The sequence below is a fragment of the Rattus norvegicus genome, chromosome 6, assembly GCF_036323735.1.
Source record: "Rattus norvegicus strain BN/NHsdMcwi chromosome 6, GRCr8, whole genome shotgun sequence".
In the NCBI taxonomy this organism is placed as follows: Eukaryota; Metazoa; Chordata; class Mammalia; order Rodentia; family Muridae; genus Rattus; species Rattus norvegicus.
The window spans coordinates 45,337,778-45,357,517 of NC_086024.1; positions in this window are offsets into that span (position 1 = coordinate 45,337,778).

Consider the following 19,740-nt stretch of genomic DNA (forward strand, 5'->3'; position numbering starts at 1 on the left):
CCCAAAGGGAGGGAGAACTGCTGGCTTAGAAGATGCTCCATTTCCTCATTGGATTGGTGAAATGATTTGATAAGATAAGGAATAATGCAAGAGAAATAGCAAATGAGTAACATTTATACTTCAGACATGTTGGGTGGAAGGGAAAGTTGTGGAGTTAAGTATTAATAAATCCAACCATGGGGTTGCTTCCTGCCTTGATGGTTTATGCTCCCAAATGAAAGACACACGTACAGCCTTGATATCTTAATATGCCTATGGAGCACAATATCTAAGCAGCTTCCTGGCCTCCATGCTGTTAGAATCCACCTCCCAGAGATAGGCTGCTCTAGACCCAGTTGGGCAGTCCTCTGGGCCGTGCTCTCCCAGCTCCTTCACATGATGGCCATGCCTCTCTGTCCCATCCTCTTCTCACGCATGGCGTCTCCTCTCCTCTCTACACTCTCCCAGTATGGTGGGTCTCTCCCTCTTTCTCCTGGCCCCAAGCCCGGGAATCCTAAAATCCTGTCTCTCTCTGCCCTTCCAGCTATTGGCTTTATTTACCAATCAGAACCAACTAGGGGCAGGTTCTAAGAAGCTATAGGCAGATCTTGTCATGCAAACAATTTTGGGGGGAACATAATTAGCATTTGTAATACAAGCAGCTACTGAAAGTTCTGGCATCTGTGTGTAGAGGTCTTCCCACCCCCAGGAAGAGCTGAGCTTTGTAGAGTGCATGGCAGATCTTGGTTCATGTGTGGTGGTTAGAACCAGGCGAGGAGAGGACTTCATCTGATGAGAGTATCAGCAAAGAGGAGGATTCCAGCAGCAGCGAGGTCTGGAGAGCACAGAAGAAAAAATAATGAAGGGATGGCCGTTGCATAGCTCTGGTATCCCTTGGAAATGCTAGCACCGACTGTGGTCCTCTTAGTGACATGACACTAGACAAATCCAAACCCATCAGAGACTGGAACATCAACTAGACGAAGGAGTCCAAGTCCAACACAGGTCCAAATTCTTTCCTGGTTTCTACTCCCAGCTGTAGGAAGACTGATAGAAGTTGAAACTGGGAAGAGGGCACTACCTCATGCCTTCAATTCTACTGCTACCGGATAGTTGCCCAACCTGCACCAGCAAGGGAAGGATAGGGGGTGTGGTTTGCAGAGCCCCACTCCAGGGCCACAGATCAGGAGGAAAAAGGGTGAACTTGGACATGAGAAACAGAAGGAAATATTCAGCATTCCTTTCCCACTCAAGACGGCTCCATGGGGTGGCAGTATCGGCTCTGTCCCGGGCTCACTGCCACAGATGCATCTTACAAATAGAAATGACTGATTTAAATAATAAAATTCCCCCGTGGCTCTCATTCTGGAATCCTAAGTTGATTTCGGAGTCCAAATTGTTACAGACACGAATTGTTTCTCAAGAGATTTTTCTCTCTGTACCATGCATCCACAAGACACAAGAGCCACAATTGGCCTTGAGGCCTGAGAGCCTCGTGGAACAGATCCTCTGCCAATCCCCATGAGGCATAAAATGTGTCAAATTTTTAGCTGCAGTATCACTGAGCCATCTTATAATGTGTATGGGGAACAGCAGCCTTCTGCATGCAGCCCAAAGATAAAGAATAATCTAGTCAGAACATCTCATCAAGCCAGAGTTTAAATAAATCCCTTGGCAAACCTGAAGCTGTTGTCAGTTGCTTCTAGTCAACAGGGTTGAAATAGTGATCACTCAGCAAAATGGCTGAATCCAGTTGTCCACACATAGTATGAATGGAATCCAGCACACAGTGTGTGGTTACCATCTAGTCAGTGTGTGGTTACCATCTAGTGTGGAGTTAATTATTCAGATTCTAAACAGATACCTCTAGGGAATAACATGGCATGGATTGTCTTTTTGTTTTTTCTTGAGACAGTTTCTCTGTGTAGCCCTGGCTGTCCTAGAACTGACTCTAAGTCAGGTTGGCCTGGTATCTTTGCTGTAGCCACTTCTGGATTTGTGAATGTGTTACCTCAACATCCCTTTTGGCTAGCACAGCCTTCTAGCTTCTGAGTTATTCATTTCTTATAACAACGTGCCTCTGTGGTTTTCTCTGGAAGGATACTGTACCTGTGCCTGCCTCTGCCTAAGGCACACACCTCTACACCCAGCTTAACTTGGATTTTCAACAGGTGTTTTCAGATGCCATTTCGGTTAATGAGAGAAATGCCTTGTAAGCATAGGACCTATTTTTATTGGATTCTCAGCAAATGCATACACACACATGCATGCCAGCAGTGGGATCCCTAGGACTCACTGACCAGCCAACATAGCCATTTAGTGAAACCCTAGCCAACGAGAGGCCCTGTCTCACAAAACAAGGTGGGCAGCTCCTGAGGTGTGACATCAATGAGTGTCCTGTGGTACACACACACACACACACACACACACACACACACACACACACACACACACACAGAGAGAGAGAGAGAGAGAGAGAGAGGAGGAAGATAATATGAGTATCAGACACTAAGCTGATAAGATAGCTCAGCTTCTTACAAGCATGAAGACTTCAATTTGGTTCCCAGTACCCGTATAAAAAGGGTTAGATACAGTGGTGAACATTTGTAATCCTATTGGTGAGGTGGAGAGAGGAGGAACCCTAGGGCTTGCTGGCTAGCAAGCTTAGATGGCCCAGCAGGTTCCAAATTAAAGGTCCAATTTCAAAAATAAAGTGGACAACACTTGAGACATGACATCCAAAGCTGACCTCTGCCTTCCACACTGCACATGCATATGTACCTGCAAACACACGTGCACCTGAATACATATGAAGACACACACTCACGAAAGCAGACAGTATTATGTTTTTGTGGTTTGACTGTTTCCCATACGCTCCCATGTTTGAACACGTCCAACTGGTGGTGCCATTTGGGAAGGCTGTGGGAGGTGGAGCTTTGCGGAAAGTTCTTCGACCACGGGATTTAGCCTCACTATTCATGCTGCTTGTAGCTGATTGTGGATGCAGTGTGTCCAGCCGACTTCCTGCTCCTGCAATCACGCCTTCCCCGCCTGCTTCCATACCTTCACCGTTGTGGACCATATTCCCCAGGAAACAGTAAACAAAAATAAACCCCAAAATTGCTTGTGTGGGGTCTTTTATGACAGCAAAGACCAAGGAACTAAGACTCTTGCCTATGAGCAAGTTTTGTCTTCCAGAACCTCCTATGCAGAGACTTCGGTTGTCACAATGGTCCTTGAACAGGAAGTAGCATCTAATTTAGATGTCTTAGACATACATGGCCAGCAGGGTTATAGATAAACCCATCCTTGGTACCAAGTACAGTATCCTTCCAGGGAAAACCACAGAGGCAAGTTGATACAAGAAATTAAGCTAGAAGGCTGTGCTAGCCAAAAGGAACGTTGAGGTAACACACTCATAAATCCAGAAAAGGCTACAGCAAGAATACCGTAACCCAGGTATCAGGAGAGTCTCCACACTGCTGGCTCTGAAACTCCAGGAATAGCAGCCACATAACACCTTGGACCTCTGCTGGACTTGGACTCCTTCATGCAGTTGGTGCTCAAGTCTGATGGACCGGGATTTGTCTAGTGTGCATGTCACTGAGGACCACAGTCAGTGCTAGCATTTCCAAGGGATACCATAGCTACTATTTACTGCAGCTGCTGGGAGAATCTGGAAGGAGCTGTTGTTAACTCTTGTTGCCATAGGAAGACTGATAGAAGCTCGAACTTGGAAGAGGGCTCTACCTCATGCCTTCCATTCTACTGCTACCAGGTAGTTGCCCAACCTGCACCAGCAAGGGACGGATAGCGGGTGTGGTTTGCAGAGCCCCACTCCAGGGCCACAGATCAGGAAGTAAAGGGTGAACTTGGACATGAGAGACAGAAGGAAATATTCAGCATTCCTTTCCCACTCAAGATGGCTCCATGGGGTGGCGGTGGCGGCTCTGTCCCGGGCTCACTGCCACAGACACATCTTACAAATAGAAATGATAAAATAGAACTGATTTAGATGATAAAATGCCTTCGAAGTTCACATTCTGGAATCCTAAGTTGATTTCCGAGTGAGTCCAAATCAACGCGGACATGAATTGTTTCTCAGAGACTTTTTTCCCATAGCATGTTTTGTCCCATGATCCATACCCCGCTCTCAGGGAACCCGGCCACTTGCCTCATCTCATTTTTCTCTCTGATGATTGGGATGAGACTTGGCAGTAACAGCATAAGGTTCATTCACCTCCAGGATCACTTCGTTCTCTGAATTTTTCTCAGCGCACACACCCATATGCCCTCAAGCCACATCCCCCTGCCCTACACGCTGGGCTGCCAGACAGTGGTGTCTATGAAGGTGGTAACCTCAGCTGTTCACACTGTTCCAAAGCTCTGTGCCAAGAATGAGAGCCCACCAGCGTTTAAGCTGGACATGTCTCAGCACAGAACCACAGTGCTCACAAACGCAATGGCTATGCGGTTAGGGGCTGGGAAGTGTGCCCGGGCATTTTTTTTTTTTTTTTGTAGCCTACCAGTCAGGAAGCTCAGCACCCATCATTCTGTAGGTGGAAGGAAAACAACCGTCCACCCTACATCAGATGAGTACCCTCTCTGCGCACTTGTGATAGGTGGCTAGCTCCTGGAGGCAGCTGGAGGGCCAAATAAACGGAAATCTAAACACAACAGAATTAATTGGGGGAGGGAGGGAGGGAACAGGTTTCGGATTTTCCCCAGAGGTCCCTGGGATTGGTTCTTCTAAGCGTCAGTTGTAACTTATGGCTAATTCATTCATAAAGGCAAAGACTGAGTTTGAAGCCCAAAGGTTGTTCCGTTCATCTTTTTATTGGGTTTTATTCTCCCCAGGAGTTAACACGTCTCCTTTCAGTGTGTCTCTGTTCTTCCTTTGCTAACAAGCACACGGGTTTCTGAACTCTGCTCAAGGTCAATAGGGGAAGGAGAGAGGAAGCTGGCGCTCTGTGGTATTCATCTCATGCATAATGGCTCTATCACAAATATCGAGATTACAGACAGGAACCTCCGTGCCCGTAGAGCTTACACGTCTTCACACCTAGTCATTTCCAGGGCTAGTGACGCAGCAGTGGTACTGCTTCTTCCGCTTCCTCTGATTTCTTTATTATTGTGGGGGAGGGGTGAAGGATGCCCGTGGGCACGGGTGGGTGTGGAGCTGACAACTTTGAGGAGAATGGGTTTCTGCGGTTGAACTCAAGTCACCAGGCGTGCACAGCAAGCACCTTTATCTGCTGAACCTTCTCGCCAGCCTTGGCTTTTTTTTTTTTTTTTTTTGAAAACAGGGTCTAAGTAGCCCAAGCTGGCCCTAACCTAAGAAGCACTTCTTCCACCAGACCCTCCCAAATGTCAGGATTACAGGCATGATGGGGCTGGAGAGATGGCTCAGTGGTTAAGAGCACTGACTGCTCTTCCAGAGGTCCTGAGTTCAATTCCCAGCAACCACATGGTGGCTCACAACCATTTGTAATGGCGTCTGGTGCCCTCTTCTGGTGTGTCTGAAAAACAGCTACAGTGTACTCATATAAGAAAAAATAATAAATCTTAAAAAAAAAAAATTACAGGCATGAACCTTTATGCCCAGCTATATAACTTTCTTCAAAGAATAGAGTTATGGTGTCAGAATGCAGACTGTTCTGCTGTGGCCAGTGCACGGGGACAGGAGGAGGGACAGGAAACTTTGCTGGCTTTGAATGAGCAGCATCAGAACTTCATGATGGGGACATCCTGCTGCCAAATCTGGCAACTTGGGTCTCATCCCAGCACCCACACTGTAGAAAGGGAAAACTGATTCTTTTCTTTTTTATGTTTTTTGTGTATATGAGGGCTCTGTCTTCATGTATACCTGCAGGACAGTAGAGGGCATCAGATCCCATTACAGATGGTTGTGAGCCACCATGTGGTTGCTGAGAATTAAACTCAGGACCTCTGGAAGAGTAGCCAGTGCTCTTAATCACTGGGCTGTCTCTCCAGCCCAAAGAACTGATTCTTTTTTTTTTTTTTTTTCGGAGCTGGGGACCGAACCCAGGGCCTTGCGCTTGCTAGGCAAGCGCTCTACCGCTGAGCTAAATCCCCAACCCCCAAAGAACTGATTCTTAAATGTTGTTCTCTGATCTACACAAATGCACCATGGAGCGCACATGTGTCGCAAGGGTGGACATCCGCAAAAATAAAGAAGCAAGTAAATGAATGAGTTAGATGGATTTAGTACATCATAATAATATTTTTATTTTTCAGTGGTTATATGATTAAATATATTAAATAATTATTTAGTAAATAAATAAGTTTGTAGGTAGTGTGGATTCCAAAATAAAAGCAAAGAAAAAAATGGCTGAAGAAAAATCAGCTTCAGAAGTAATTTTCAGGAGGCTGCGATGGTAGCCCAACTGAGCTCTTGTACAATGCCCGAGGTTTGATCCTCGGTGCCACATAAGTGGCATGGGGGATCAAGACAGGAGGATCAAAATTCGATGGATGGGCTGGGAGGTGACTCAGTAGAAACAGCACCTGCCTCACGAGTGTGAAGACCAGACCTCAGGTCTCCAGAGCCCATGGCCTAAAGAGGATAAAGCAGTGTAGTGTACGTGTGTAACCCATCGCACCTGTAGAAAGAAGGGAGCCAGAGCTGGGAGAATCCCACAAAGCTTTCAGGCCAGCAAACTGGCATGCACAGTGGTGAACAGCAGAAGACCCTGCATCAACCGAGGAGGAAGGTAAGGACCAACCTAGAGCCAAGGTTGACCTCTGACCCCCACTCATGCCCTGTGGCTCTGTGCGCTTACCTGCACTTACACTACACATACCCACTCAAGTTCAAGGTCGTCCTGGGCTGCATAGTTAGTTCACGCCCGGTGTAAGATACATGAGACCCTATTAGAGGAAGAGGAAAAAAAGTTGGAGGAGGAAGAGAAGGAGGAGAAGGAATGGTCAGTCAATAGTGAGAATATACACGTACTTATAAATACAATCATTTTCTCTGCCCAACTCATGACCTCTTGCCATTGCACACAGCCACCTCACTGATGAAGTACCATTTCTGGAGAAGAACATGTTCGCCATTCAGAGTCAGCACCCCTCACCTACATTCCTTGGTTTCCAGGCCTGGCCCTCTAGTCTTCTTCACGATGGTTGAACTGCTGACTACAGTATACTAGCAGAAGACCATGAGGATGTGGTGATCAGAGACTGATTAATAAGCTTTCAGATATCCTTTGTAGATGAGGATCTGATTCTGTCTGCTCCCTAACCCCAAGCCGGTGAGCTGAGAGAGCTGGGGAGCCAGGACCTGAGCCCTGGAGAACAGCTGGGGCAGGTAGCACTCACAGTGCTTAAAGTCATCGTTCAATCTCTGTATCTTATAAAGTGTCATATGTTCTGGCTATTTCCTGAGTGACTTGTGGTTGATAGGTGATGATATTGGAATAAATGAAAAGTTGTTTGTCTCTGGTGGGAGAAAAAAAATCAGTCTTCAAAGGAATATTAAAATGCTGCTCTGCTAAGCCTCCTTAAATGTGTTTCCATTGAACCATGCAATAACGTATTCAATCACAGTCTGATGAACGAAAAGAAAGGCCGTGACTCTGAACCAAGGCAAGACCCTGCTTGCCTGTTTCCTGCAGGAGCCAAACACCGTGTGTCCAGGATGTGGCAAAGGTCTTTCAGATCTACGGATAGCATCAGACAAAAATACCCTCACTCCCCCTCCCCTTCAACCATCCAAAGACAGGCTCCATCACAGCCGACTTAGGGCTTATTTGTCTGTCTTCTAAACATATTTATAACCATTTAGAGTCAATCTAATTGCACCACTTCTCTGAGGCACAGCCGGATTTTGATGCAGAGAATTGAACTAGAGCTGGGGTCGTAGCTTCCTGGACAGTGCTTGTCCAGCACGTGTGAGGCTATGGGTACCATGTTCTTAACCAGGAAAAAAAAAAAAAGACTTAGGAAGGAAAGCTGGCTCGAGGTAAGTATATCCTGTTTAGACAGGTACTTGATGCAGTTTCAGGCCACAGTGCAATGGTGCATTCCACAGCTGTTAAAAAGCCATCTCTAATTACAATCACCACCCGCACTGATCAGCGCCTTGTTCTACGGCAGCCACTGAGTGGACCCGATTCCATCCTCTCACTCTGTCAGGTAAGTACCACCGTCCTCTGTAGAAAGGGAGGAGAATGCAGCTCTGGAATGTGAACGAGGTGTTGCCCCAGCCTTCATGGCTGAGGAAGACTGAACTACCGTGTGCACTCCCAAGCAGGCAGGGTAATCCACAAGCCCATATTCATACCCTTTGGAAACTGACCTCCAATCAGGATATGTGATTTGAGGTTGTAACACCCTAGAAGAAGCCTTAATTTTCCAACAGTGCCTCATGAGTTGGGATGACCATTCTCCTCTGACTGGGACACCTATGCTACCTAGTCCTTTTCTCTGAGCACGGACTGTTTTCCCATCCTTTAACCAGTACTGTGACTACACATAGGATGGGAGGACTGGCGACTAGAAGAGAAGCATCAATGATCTTAAGAACCCCCAACCATGGGGGTTGGGGATTTAGCTCAGTGGTAGAGCGCTTGCCTAGGAAGCGCAAGGCCCTGGGTTCGGTCCCCAGCTCCGAAAAAAAGAACCAAAAAAAAAAAAGAACCCCCAACCATAAATGTATTTTATACGGTTATTTATAACCGTAATTTTGCTGCTGAGTCTCAGTTCCACAGACCATGGGAAATCTATGTTTTCCGATGGCTGTGACCCGCAGTTGACAACCACTGATTGACAGCTTGACTTCAGGAATCTGAAATGCTCCTGTATTCCAATACTGAACAAGGGTATTTGATTTGACATCTTTAAGTGAATCACAGAAAGTAATCTGCCTCAGGGCAGGGACGGGCAGCTCATGGGTAGAGCACTTGTCTCGTATGTATGAGGGCTTAGGTTCAATCCCCAGGACCACAAAGAAGGACTGCCACCAAGAATGCACAAAGTCATCGTGAATGCTTGAAATACAGTATTTTTATGTATTAATACTAACAGCGTCTCAGAAGGTAGGAGTCTCAGGACCTTGTGACAATATACAGTATAGTTTTGTTTTTTAGAAAGTTTAAAGCGAAGGGGTATGTGTGTGATTGGTGGCTTACGGAGGAGTAACCAGGAAGGAGGACAACATTCCAAATGTAAATAAATAAAATAACCAAAAAAAAAAAAGTTAAAGCAATTGGGGCAAAGGTTAAAGAAGGATAGAAGTTAACATGTGGGGAGTGAGGGAGTGAGTCCCAGAGGGCATTCTGTGCACATGTCATTTGTTGCATTTTGGTCTAAAAATAACCAGCTACTGCAACTTTTTTATGGGAAACATCTCTTTGTCTTCGATGGGACCCCCTCGTCCCTTTTGCACTTGATTCTCTCTAGCCAGCATTAGGAAAGGTTCTTGATACTGTTCTTTGTCTGTCTGTGGGGGAGGGGATGTGGGAGTTGTTTTTGTGTTTTGTTTTCCTCTGAGAAACTACCTAACACAGCAGCTAGGACAATGAAGAGTTGCTTGAGCTTTTTAAAACAAATGACCATGGGGAACATTTGAGGATTCATTTGTCAAGCCGAGTTGGAACGTCCTCTGTGGGCAAGCTCATGTTTCCAATTTGGGACTTGTAGCAATCAGCTGCGGAGCGGCCTCATATCCGCTTGACGTCAGCACTGAGCCCTGTGGTATCTTTAGTAGCTCACTGTGCACAGTGACACCAAGGGATGAGCTGTCTCCTGAAAAACAGCTTGTTTGACATATGTTTATGCAGCTACAACTTGGCAGTGATATCAGAACTCTCTTCTAGAAATTTCTCTCACCGGTACACACAATAGACAAATCTGAAAGAGAGAGTTTCTGTTTCCTAAAGGCCCTCCCTTTCCTGTGAGGGTCATGAGCTACACCCTCATGTAACCACAACCTGTGCTATACAAACATTGACAGCATTCCTTCCATCAGCATCAAATAGATGAGCTGAACGTATAAAAGGAAAAATAAAATGCCCCGGTGTAGAGCCGAATTCTGTTTTACACAAAATGTCCCCTGTTTTCATTTTGTCCTGATATACAAATGAAAACATCAAATACACTAGGCACAAAATTTTAAAAACCAATGCTATTTTGCCTTTAATGGCTTTGGGTTTTGTGTGTGTGTGTGTGTGTGTGTGTGTGTGTGTGTGTGTGTGTGTGTGTACGCAAATATATAGAGAGATTTTGAATATATATGCATACACATACATATATATGTACATATATTGTGGGGGGTGTATGCACAAGTGTATGGGGCAGTTACATGAGTGCAAATGCATGTGTGTAGGCATTCTCTTGAAACTGCAGGAGGACCTCAGGTATCCCACTGACCTGCGGCTGTAAGGTACATCTATGATATCTGGCTTGCAAGCCCCAGGATCTGCTTTATCTGTCCCCACCTCCTCGGCTCTGAGATCACAAGTGGATTGTACCTGACTTTTGCATGGGTGTTGGATACTGAATGCAACTCCTTCTACTCATGTTGCAAGCACTTTATCTACTGAGCTACTCTCCAACCTCAGCGCTTTTTAAAAATCCATTTTATGGGACTGGAGGGATAACCCTGTATTTTACTTGCTTCACGTCTCATCCCCTCTGCTCCTTAAGCTCTGTGGAGATAAGATCTTGGTCTGCCTTGGTCTCTTGGCTTTATCTAGAAAGCCTAAAACAATGTCTATTGTGTAGAGACTGTACCACATCACCATGTCTATCTCGGTATTCATTGAATGGATGAATGAATGCTTTAACGAACTAGCATATAAAGCCCAGGGCAAGCCAGGCTAGTAAGATGGCTCAGTAGTTAAAGCTGTTTGCTGCCAAGCCTGACAAACTGAATTTGACTCTCAGAACCTACATGGTAGAAAGGGAAAATCCCAAGTTGTTCTCTGACCTTAATATGTGCAACGTGGTACTAGCACACACACACACACACACTCACTCACTCACACACACACAAATAGATGTAAGAAAAACAAAAAATAAAAAAAAATAAAAATTGGGACAGTGCAAAATGTATTAGACTGACCACAACAAGGACACACATGTTTTTGGCACAGGGCTTGGGTCGAGGCAATTCAGCTGTGATGAATTTAGCAAAGACCTACATTGTTCATAATGGTTTTTAATGTTTTCATGCTGAGAATGCACTGTGTCTTAGTTTTCGTTACTGTTGCTGTGATAAAGCAATTCAAGGGCAAAAGGATTTACTGTAGGTTGCTGTCAAAGCAGCAGGAGCTAAAATATCTGGTCACATTGAATCCACAATCAGAAAACAGGATAAGAGCTGGGTATGGTGGCATGCATGTTTAATCTCAGCACTTGGGAGGTAGAGGCAGGCAGATCTTTATGAGTTCAAGGCCAGCCAGGTCTTCATGGTGAGTTCTAGGAAAGCCAGGACTACATAAAGAGACCCTGTTGCAAAGGAAAAGGAAGGAAGGGAGGGAGGGAAGGAAAGAGGAGAGAGGGAAGGAATGGAAAGGTATCTCTTTTTTTTTTAAGATTTTATTTATTCATTTTATATATGATGAGTACACTGTCACTGTTTTCAGGCACACCAGAAGAGTGCATTGAATCTTGTTACAGATGGTTGTGAGCCATCATGTGGCTGATGGGATTTGAACTCATGACCTCTGGAAGAGCAGTCAGTGCTCTTACCCGCTGAACCATCTCTCCAGCCCATAAAGGTATCTTTTATTTGCCTGATGTAATTGTCTTCTCAGAGGTTTACTGTCTCTATCTGCTAACCTAGGCCTAGTCTTGGAAGCTTCTAGCCTCTGTACAATGTTATCTAGACCTAGAATATTTTCGCTCTCTGAGGTTTATTGCTGAATAAGCTCACCCTTTCTAGCTCTTTCTGAACTCTGGCTGGCTGGTTCAAATCAGCTGTTCTGGTTCAAAACTCTTCTCCAAGCCAACTGATTCAATCTGGTTTCTCTCAGCTTCTGACTGAATTGCTCTGCTTGGCTTCCTACTAACTTTGGCAATGTGTTCTAATCTTCTAGCTCCCATTCTCTGGATCATTCTATCTTCACCTGTGTCTAGCTTATTCTCAATCTGCAACCTGTCCCTCTATCACTGTTCTAGTAAAACTACTTCTTTTTTTTGTCTGAGCTGCTCTCTTAGGTAGCCTCTTTTACTTCTCTCTTCTTTTAAGAGTTGGGTATATCCTATTCTATCAAATCTTTCTCTGATTTATCACTTTGTCTATCACTCAATTAGACATCACTTTCGATCGTGGGTGCTTCCTTCTACAATCTAACTTTATCTTTATCGTTTGGGATTAAAGGTGTGTGCTAAGGCTGAGCCGCACAACTAGAAACAGGTTTTCCAGCAAACAATACAATTTCAGAGTTCACACTGTGATCAAATGCTCAGCTCACTTTCTCCTCTTTATACAGAACAGGATCCCCCTTCACAGGGAATGGTCCTATCCACAATTAAGATGGGTATTCCCATATAAATAAACATAATCAAAATAACCACCCATAGGTTTGTCCAGAGACCTACCTTCCAGGTCATTCTCGATCATCCTGTCAAGTTGACAATCAACACTAACCAAAACATCGACTGTGTGGCCTTGGGAGTCCCTGGTTGACTGTTTCCTTGGACCACTGTAATAAATGTACTAGATATATTACCTCAGAACTTGCAGAATGGTGGACCACTTCTAAGCAATCTATCCGCAAATTGCCAGGGATGTCTTCAGTAAACCCAAGAGAAATGACCATTTCTTCAGATGGAGTGGATTAAATGGGTCTTATATGAGTTTTATAGTCAGCCAAGGTGCTTTCTTACTCCTAAGAAACATTTCAAATGATAAAATTGGGTTTATAAGATAGACCTTTATCTAGCTCTATGACCACTTCCTCTTCATGTACAGATTTGGACATCCCTTTCAACCTTGTCTAAGGGCATGGCAAAGCTGGTGGCTCCAACATTTACCTCATCTATGAACTGCTGGATCACATCAAGGGGTGAGTCCTACAGACCCAAAGCTGTGGGATCTCAAAGACAGGCAACAACAGAATATCCATGAGGAGTCCTGGTGAGGATAGTGTTGATAGTATAATAGAAGCTAGAGGCCTTGAACCAGACCAAAAGATTCATTGCAGTGAACATTTGCAAGCTAAGATGTTTGTAGCTTCTTTTTTTTTTTTTTTTCTTTTTTTTTTCTTTTTTTCCAGAGCTGGGGACCGAACCCAGGGCCTTGCGCGTGCTAGGCAAGCGCTCTACCACTGAGCTAAATCCCCAACCCCAAGCTAAGATGTTTGGACAAAAGGGTATACTGTGGGACTACACTATGACACCTTACAGCTTCCACAGTGAGAATTTTTTTTAAGATTTATTTATTATATAAAAATACACTGTAGCTGTCTTTAGACATACCAGAAGAGGGCATCAGATCTCATCACAGATGGTTGTGAGCCACCATGTTGTTGCTAGGATTTGAACTCAGGACCTCTGGAAGAGCAGTCAGTGTTCTTAACCACTGAGCCATCTCTCCAACCCTACAACAAGATTTTTATTTTATGTTATTTTTTTATTTTACTTTGGCAGATTGGAAGGTATGGGGAGATGAGTGGGACTGATGTACAACGATGTGAAACTCACGAAGAATCAATACAAAAAAAGAAAAAAGAAAAAAAATCTCCATTAGATCAGGCTGCAGGCAAGCCTGTAGGGCATTTTCTTAATTAGTGATGGATGGGGAAGGGCCAGGCCCATTGTGGGTGGTGCCATCCCTGGGCACATGGTCCTGGCTTCTATAAGGAAGCTGGCTGAAGAAGCCATGAAAAGCAAGCTGAACCCCTCCATGGCCTCTGCTTCAGTTCCTGCCTTCAGGTTCCTGTCCTGAACTCTTGCTCTGGCTTCCTTATAAAAGATGGGCTGGAACCTGTACATTGAAATAAACCCCTTCCTCCACAAGTTGTTTTTGGTCATTGTGTTTTAACATCACAACAGAGGAGCAAACTGGAATAACTTGTGTTATTACAGCAATGTAAATAGCTGGAGGGAAGGAATGACTGGGTGCATGAGTTTACCCCTCGAATCTCTGCCCTAAGGCTGCTTTACAGCAGTGGATAGTCTAAGCCAAGGCTAACACAGCCAGTCCTAGACAAAAACAGAGAATGGCCATCACTCACAATCTTCTGGCTACCTCTCAAAATGTGGGCTTAACGGGGCTTAAAGGAGCTCACAGAGACTGGAGCAGCAATCGGGAGCCTGCATAGGTCTTCTGAACTAGGTCTTCTGTGTATATGTTATGGTTGTCAGCTTGGTGTTTTTGTAGAGCTACTACAGTGTACTTACTCATAGACATAAAACAAACAAATAAACAATAAATAAATAAAAAGAAAGCATTCCAGAAATAATTGTAAATGTCTATAGTCTTGACATTCTAATTAAAAGGGCACAGCAGCTGATTGGGTTAAAAACATGAGTCAAGATCCAAATACTGGGGCTGGAAAGTGGTCTCAGAAGTTAGGTTAGTTTGCTGCTCTTTCAAAGGGCCCCAGTTTAAATCTCACCATCACATCAGGCAGTTGACTACCACCTGAAAATCTAGGTCTGGAGGATCCAATGACATTTCCTGGCCTCCATGGGTGTGCACACACTGATACACATAGATAAAAATAGTAGGAACCAATCTTTTTTTAGAAAATCCAACTATTAAGTAATTTCCTTGAAATTCAACCACCAGGAATACACAGAAAACAGTAGACACAAACATACTATGACTCAGCCTTAGAGGAAGATAATAGATTTGGGATAGTTTCTAGAACCTTAAAAAGTCGTGGAGATGTAGCCCAGTTGGTACTGTGACTGTCTGTCTGGCACCCTGGGTTCATGCCCAAGCTCTACCTAAACCAGGGATGGTGAGGTATGCCTGTCACCCCAACTACAGAGAGGTCGAGGCAGGAGGATCAGAATCTCAAGGTTACCCACAGATGTTAGCCTAGGTTAAAAGCCTATCTCAAATAGAAATCCTGTCCTAACATGGCTCAGGCTTTTGAGCTGCAAAGCTGGGTTTGCACCTCGAGAACAATCTATGGTGATTCATCTGAAAGGCTCTTTCCTGGGCTCTTATCAGCAGCTGAGTTACTAATTTGCTTAGACTGACAAATTGGACCGTGTCCTTTCCCAGCCTTTTCTTTTCATGTGCCCCACCACTGCCAGACCATGGCTCACCCCAGAAACCAGTGCCCAGAATTTGTTTTTGTCACACTTGTCTCCTTTTGGCTTGACTCTTTCCCAACACTACACTGCTAAAAATAGTCGAAAGAAAAGTTTGTAAATTCAGGGGTATATCTCAGGGCTCAGACTCACTGGGCAGCAAGTTTTCTTTCTCAGCTCTAACTTGGCTTTCTTAGCCAGCCAGGAACTAAGGCTGTTGGCTGAACTTGCATACCGTCTTTGATATTTTTCCTTCTAAGACAACAAGAGAGTAAGGAAACATGAGGTGGGTGTGCACCCCTCTGTCTCGGCTATGTCCCATCCTTCCAGAGCAGCCTGCTTCTCAACTCAGCAGTTCTTTTTTTTTTTTTTTTCTTTTTTTCTTTTTCTTTTTTTCGGAGCTGGGGACCGAACCCAGGGCCTTGCGCTTGCTAGGCAAGTGCTCTACCACTGAGCTAAATCCCCAACCCAACTCAGCAGTTCTTAACCCAAAGCCAGTTCTAACCCAGTGGTTCACAACCCAAAAAGACCACCAGAAAACCAGATATTTACATTACAATTGTAGCACAATTACAGTTATGAAGTAGTAATGAAAATAATTTTCTGGTTGGGATCCCAACATAGGAGAAACTGTATTCAAGAGTTGTAGCATTAGGAAGCATAAGGCCCACTGCTTTACTCTGTATCTGCAAAGAGAAGCAATCCTGCCTCCCTTCCCCATCCCTCACCTTCCTCACGTCCAAAGTTCAAGGCTCAGAGTCAAAGGAGAAACTTTCAGCAAGTACTTCTTTCAAAGTCCTCTGCACGCAAGTTGTTCTAATTATTAGGAGGGCAAGTCTCAGGACTGTGGAGATGGCCCAGTTAGTAAAATACTTGCTACCCAGCAAGCATGATGACCTGACCTGAGACTCTGGGAATCTATAGAAAAGCCAGATACAGCAGCACACATTTGTAAACTCAGGCTTGAAGTAACAGAGAGACAGAAGGACTCATGGAGCTCATTGGCCAGCCAGTCTAGTCAGTTGGGAAGTTCTAGTTCAAAGAAGAGACCCAGGGGTTGGGGATTTAGCTCAGTGGTAGAGCGCTTGCCTAGGAAGCGCAAGGCCCTGGGTTTGGTCCCCAGCTCCGAGAAAAAAAAAAAAAAAAAAAAACAAAGAAGAGACCCAGTCTCAAAAAATAAGGTACAGGGGCTGGAGGGATGGCTTAGCAGATGAGAGTGCTGGCTGCTCTTTCAGAGGACCCAGGTTTAATTACCGTGTGATGGATCAAAGTCATCTGTGACTCCAGTTACAGGGGATCTTATGCCCTCCTTGTCTGTCTGTCTGTCTGTCTGTCTGTCTGTCTGTCTGTCTGTCTGTGTGTCTCTGTCTCTCTCTGTCTGTCTCTCTGTCTGTCTGTCTGTCTCTCAGTGTCTCTATGTCTGTCTGTCTCTCTCTGTCACTATCTCTGTATTTTGTCCTCTCTCTCTCTCTCTCTGGCTTTTCAAGACAGAGTTTCTCTGTGTATCCCTGGCTGTCCTGGAACTCATCTGTAGACCAAGCTAGCCTAGAACTCAGAGATCTGCCTGCCTCTGCCTCCCTAGTGCTGGAACCCAGGTGTGTGCTACCACAGCTCCACTCTGATGCTCCCTTTCAGCTTCTTCAGGCACTAGACATATATGTGGCACACACATATACATTCAGGCAGGACATCTACATACATAAATTAATGTTAAAATTAAAAGGTAGAGGAGACTGAGGAAGAGCTCCAACCCCTGGCCTCCACACAATGAGCACACACCTGTGCAAATACACAGAAACACACAGAAGAGGGCAGGACTGTATGTGGTTCACACACACAATGAGTGTCTGTGAACCAGTGTCTACCCAAGGCCTCAGTGGGGGGCTGGTATGAATTAGGAGTAGTTATCTTTGTTCCTCACTAGTGTTTTGGGCTGCTACTCAAGGCCTCACACGTGCAAGGCACCTGTGCTTCTACAGAGCTACATCCTCAGCCCTTTCAAAATTTTATTTTGAAACAGAATCTCACTAGGTAGTCCAGGCTAACCTGGCACGCTCAATCCTCCTGCCTCAGCCTTCGGAGTGCTGAGAGAGAAGCTAGCCCTGCTCGCACCATGGCTTCCCACTTCTGGCTCCCTAAATGCTTGTTTTAAACCAACTAGTGTGTGGTCATTTATCAAGACAATCCTCAAACACTAACTTAATTCTCACCTGGACCTCCTGGCTTTGTCTCACCGTGAGCTGCAGCTTGACCCACAGACCTCTAAACAGCAAATACACACAGAGTAAACTCCTGGGACCTGAGAAGGGATCCGAGGCCAAAGGATCAGCACCCAGCATGCTCCACAAATACCCACTCAGTACTACCTTCCCTGGGTAGTACCACACAGCCTGGCCAGACCCAACCTGATCTTTCCAGAGCTACCTGAGTCAGAATGAGATTCAGCCCACACACAGCCCCAGGGAGAACCCTGCCACAGGGACAACCCCATCCATATTTTGCTGGTCAACATTCTACTCATCTTCAGTTCTAGGTTCCATGGCACCGTCTGCAGGAAGTGTACTTGTCTCCACCCTGTATCACTGCATTCGTTATCTTTCTCATTGCCACTACACTATCCCTGACAAAAGTAACTCAAGTCGGGAACAGTTTATTTTGGCCTATAATAGGAGGGTACAGTCAGCCCATCATAGCGGGGGATGAGGGTGGGGAAGGCATGGAGGCAGGACCATGAAGCACTTGGTCACACTGTGTCCATAGTCAGGAAGCAGGGAGAGATGAATTCTGGTGTTCAGCTGTGTCAAGTCCAAAATGGCTACCTGAGATGCCTGTTAGTGTGTCACAGTGTCTGCTGGCCTCCAGATTCACATGCTACCTGTGGCTCCCTTCTCAGTTCCTCTCACCCATTCCCCTCTCCTAAACTCCAGCTCGTGGGCTTCCCTTCCCACAACTTCTAATTCCTATATAACGCTGCCACGTTGGCCATGCACTTTCTTGGCTCTTGGTCCCCTGTCTTGGCCCTCTCTCTTCTTTGTTCTCTCATCTTTTCCTTTCACCCCTCCCCCTTTCGTGGCCCGGTTCAGTCTGCCGGTCATGTTTAATCTATTCTTTCCTCTCCCTGCTCTAGACTCTTCCAGGCGGCTCTGGTTGCACTCCCCCTCATATCTACAAGAAAACTCTTCTCAACCATACCTTGAAGCAACCAAGTCTTCATTTCGTTCAGGCTGCCCTTCCTATTATGTAGTCTGTGACCCCAGGCTGTGTGGAATGGTGATGCCCATATTTAGGATGGTTCTTCCCACTTCAATGAACCAAATCTAGAAATTACCCCCCAAACACACACAGAGGTGTCTAGACCTTAACAAGTTAATAATGTTGCCAGGCACTGGTGGTGCATGTCTTTAATCCCCACACTCAGGGAGGCCAGCAGACAGATCTCTGAGTTCAAGGCCAGCCTGGTCTACAGACTGAGCTCCAGGGACCTTGATCTTTACCCTGATTAGTCCTACTTGGAGGGTACAGTCGCTTCTGAATCCATCAACTGTGCTCAGAAGGGACAGGGTGGTCTGAACACTCAAGTCAGCTTGCGAGGGAGAACCTACTTCTCTAGAACCATGCGTTCCCTGGATAGAACCAGGCACAAATGACCAAAATCGATGTTGGGTTGCTACAACAGAACATCCATCTTGCCCACTCTCCCTTCCATGTGCTGAATGCATTGGCCAGCTCCTCCACTAAGACCCTGATCATCTTTGTCAGGTATTTTATTTCTGTATCTGCACCTTGCTCAGGAGATTGTCAGTCCCCTGGGAGCAGGGCCTTTTGTCATCGTATTTAGGCTTCAAATGCACCTTCCGTGCAGATGTTGTTCAATCAAGGTTTGTTGGAGTAAATTACATCGTGTGTGTGCGCATGCATGCATGCGTGTGTGGTCTTTTGTGCTTATGCAGGTGCGTGATGTGTCAGAGTGAGGTCAAGTGCACATGTGTGTATTCATGCAAGCAGAGGCCAGAGGTCAACTATAGACATTGTTCCTCAACTGCTGGTTTCTCACTAGTCTGGAACTTACTTGCTGGTTGAACTAGTCTGGCTGCCAGTGAACACTGAGGATTCTCCTATCTGTCTCTCCAGTGCTGGAATTACAAGTGTGCACCATGCCCCATCTCTGTATGTGTTTGTGTGTATCTGGGGCTTGAACTCAGGCCCTCACACTTGTAAGGCAAGCACTTGACCAAATGAGCCACCTCTCCAGCCTGGAATGACATTTTAAAAAGAAAACAAAGAAAAGTTGTTTACATACTTCCAAATTCCCAAAGGATCCTATTACCCCACCCCCATGATTAATCCCTTCTCCAGTAAATGAGGCTAATCACAGGCAACAAAAAAGGCTCCCACTTGCCGTAACCTGACACATTCAGAACATTCTAGTCATTTTAAAGTTAAGTCCAAAGTCCCCTGCATTTTTTGTGTATGAATGTGTACCGAATTATAAATAGAAGTGGAAAAACAGTAAGACCATGTGAA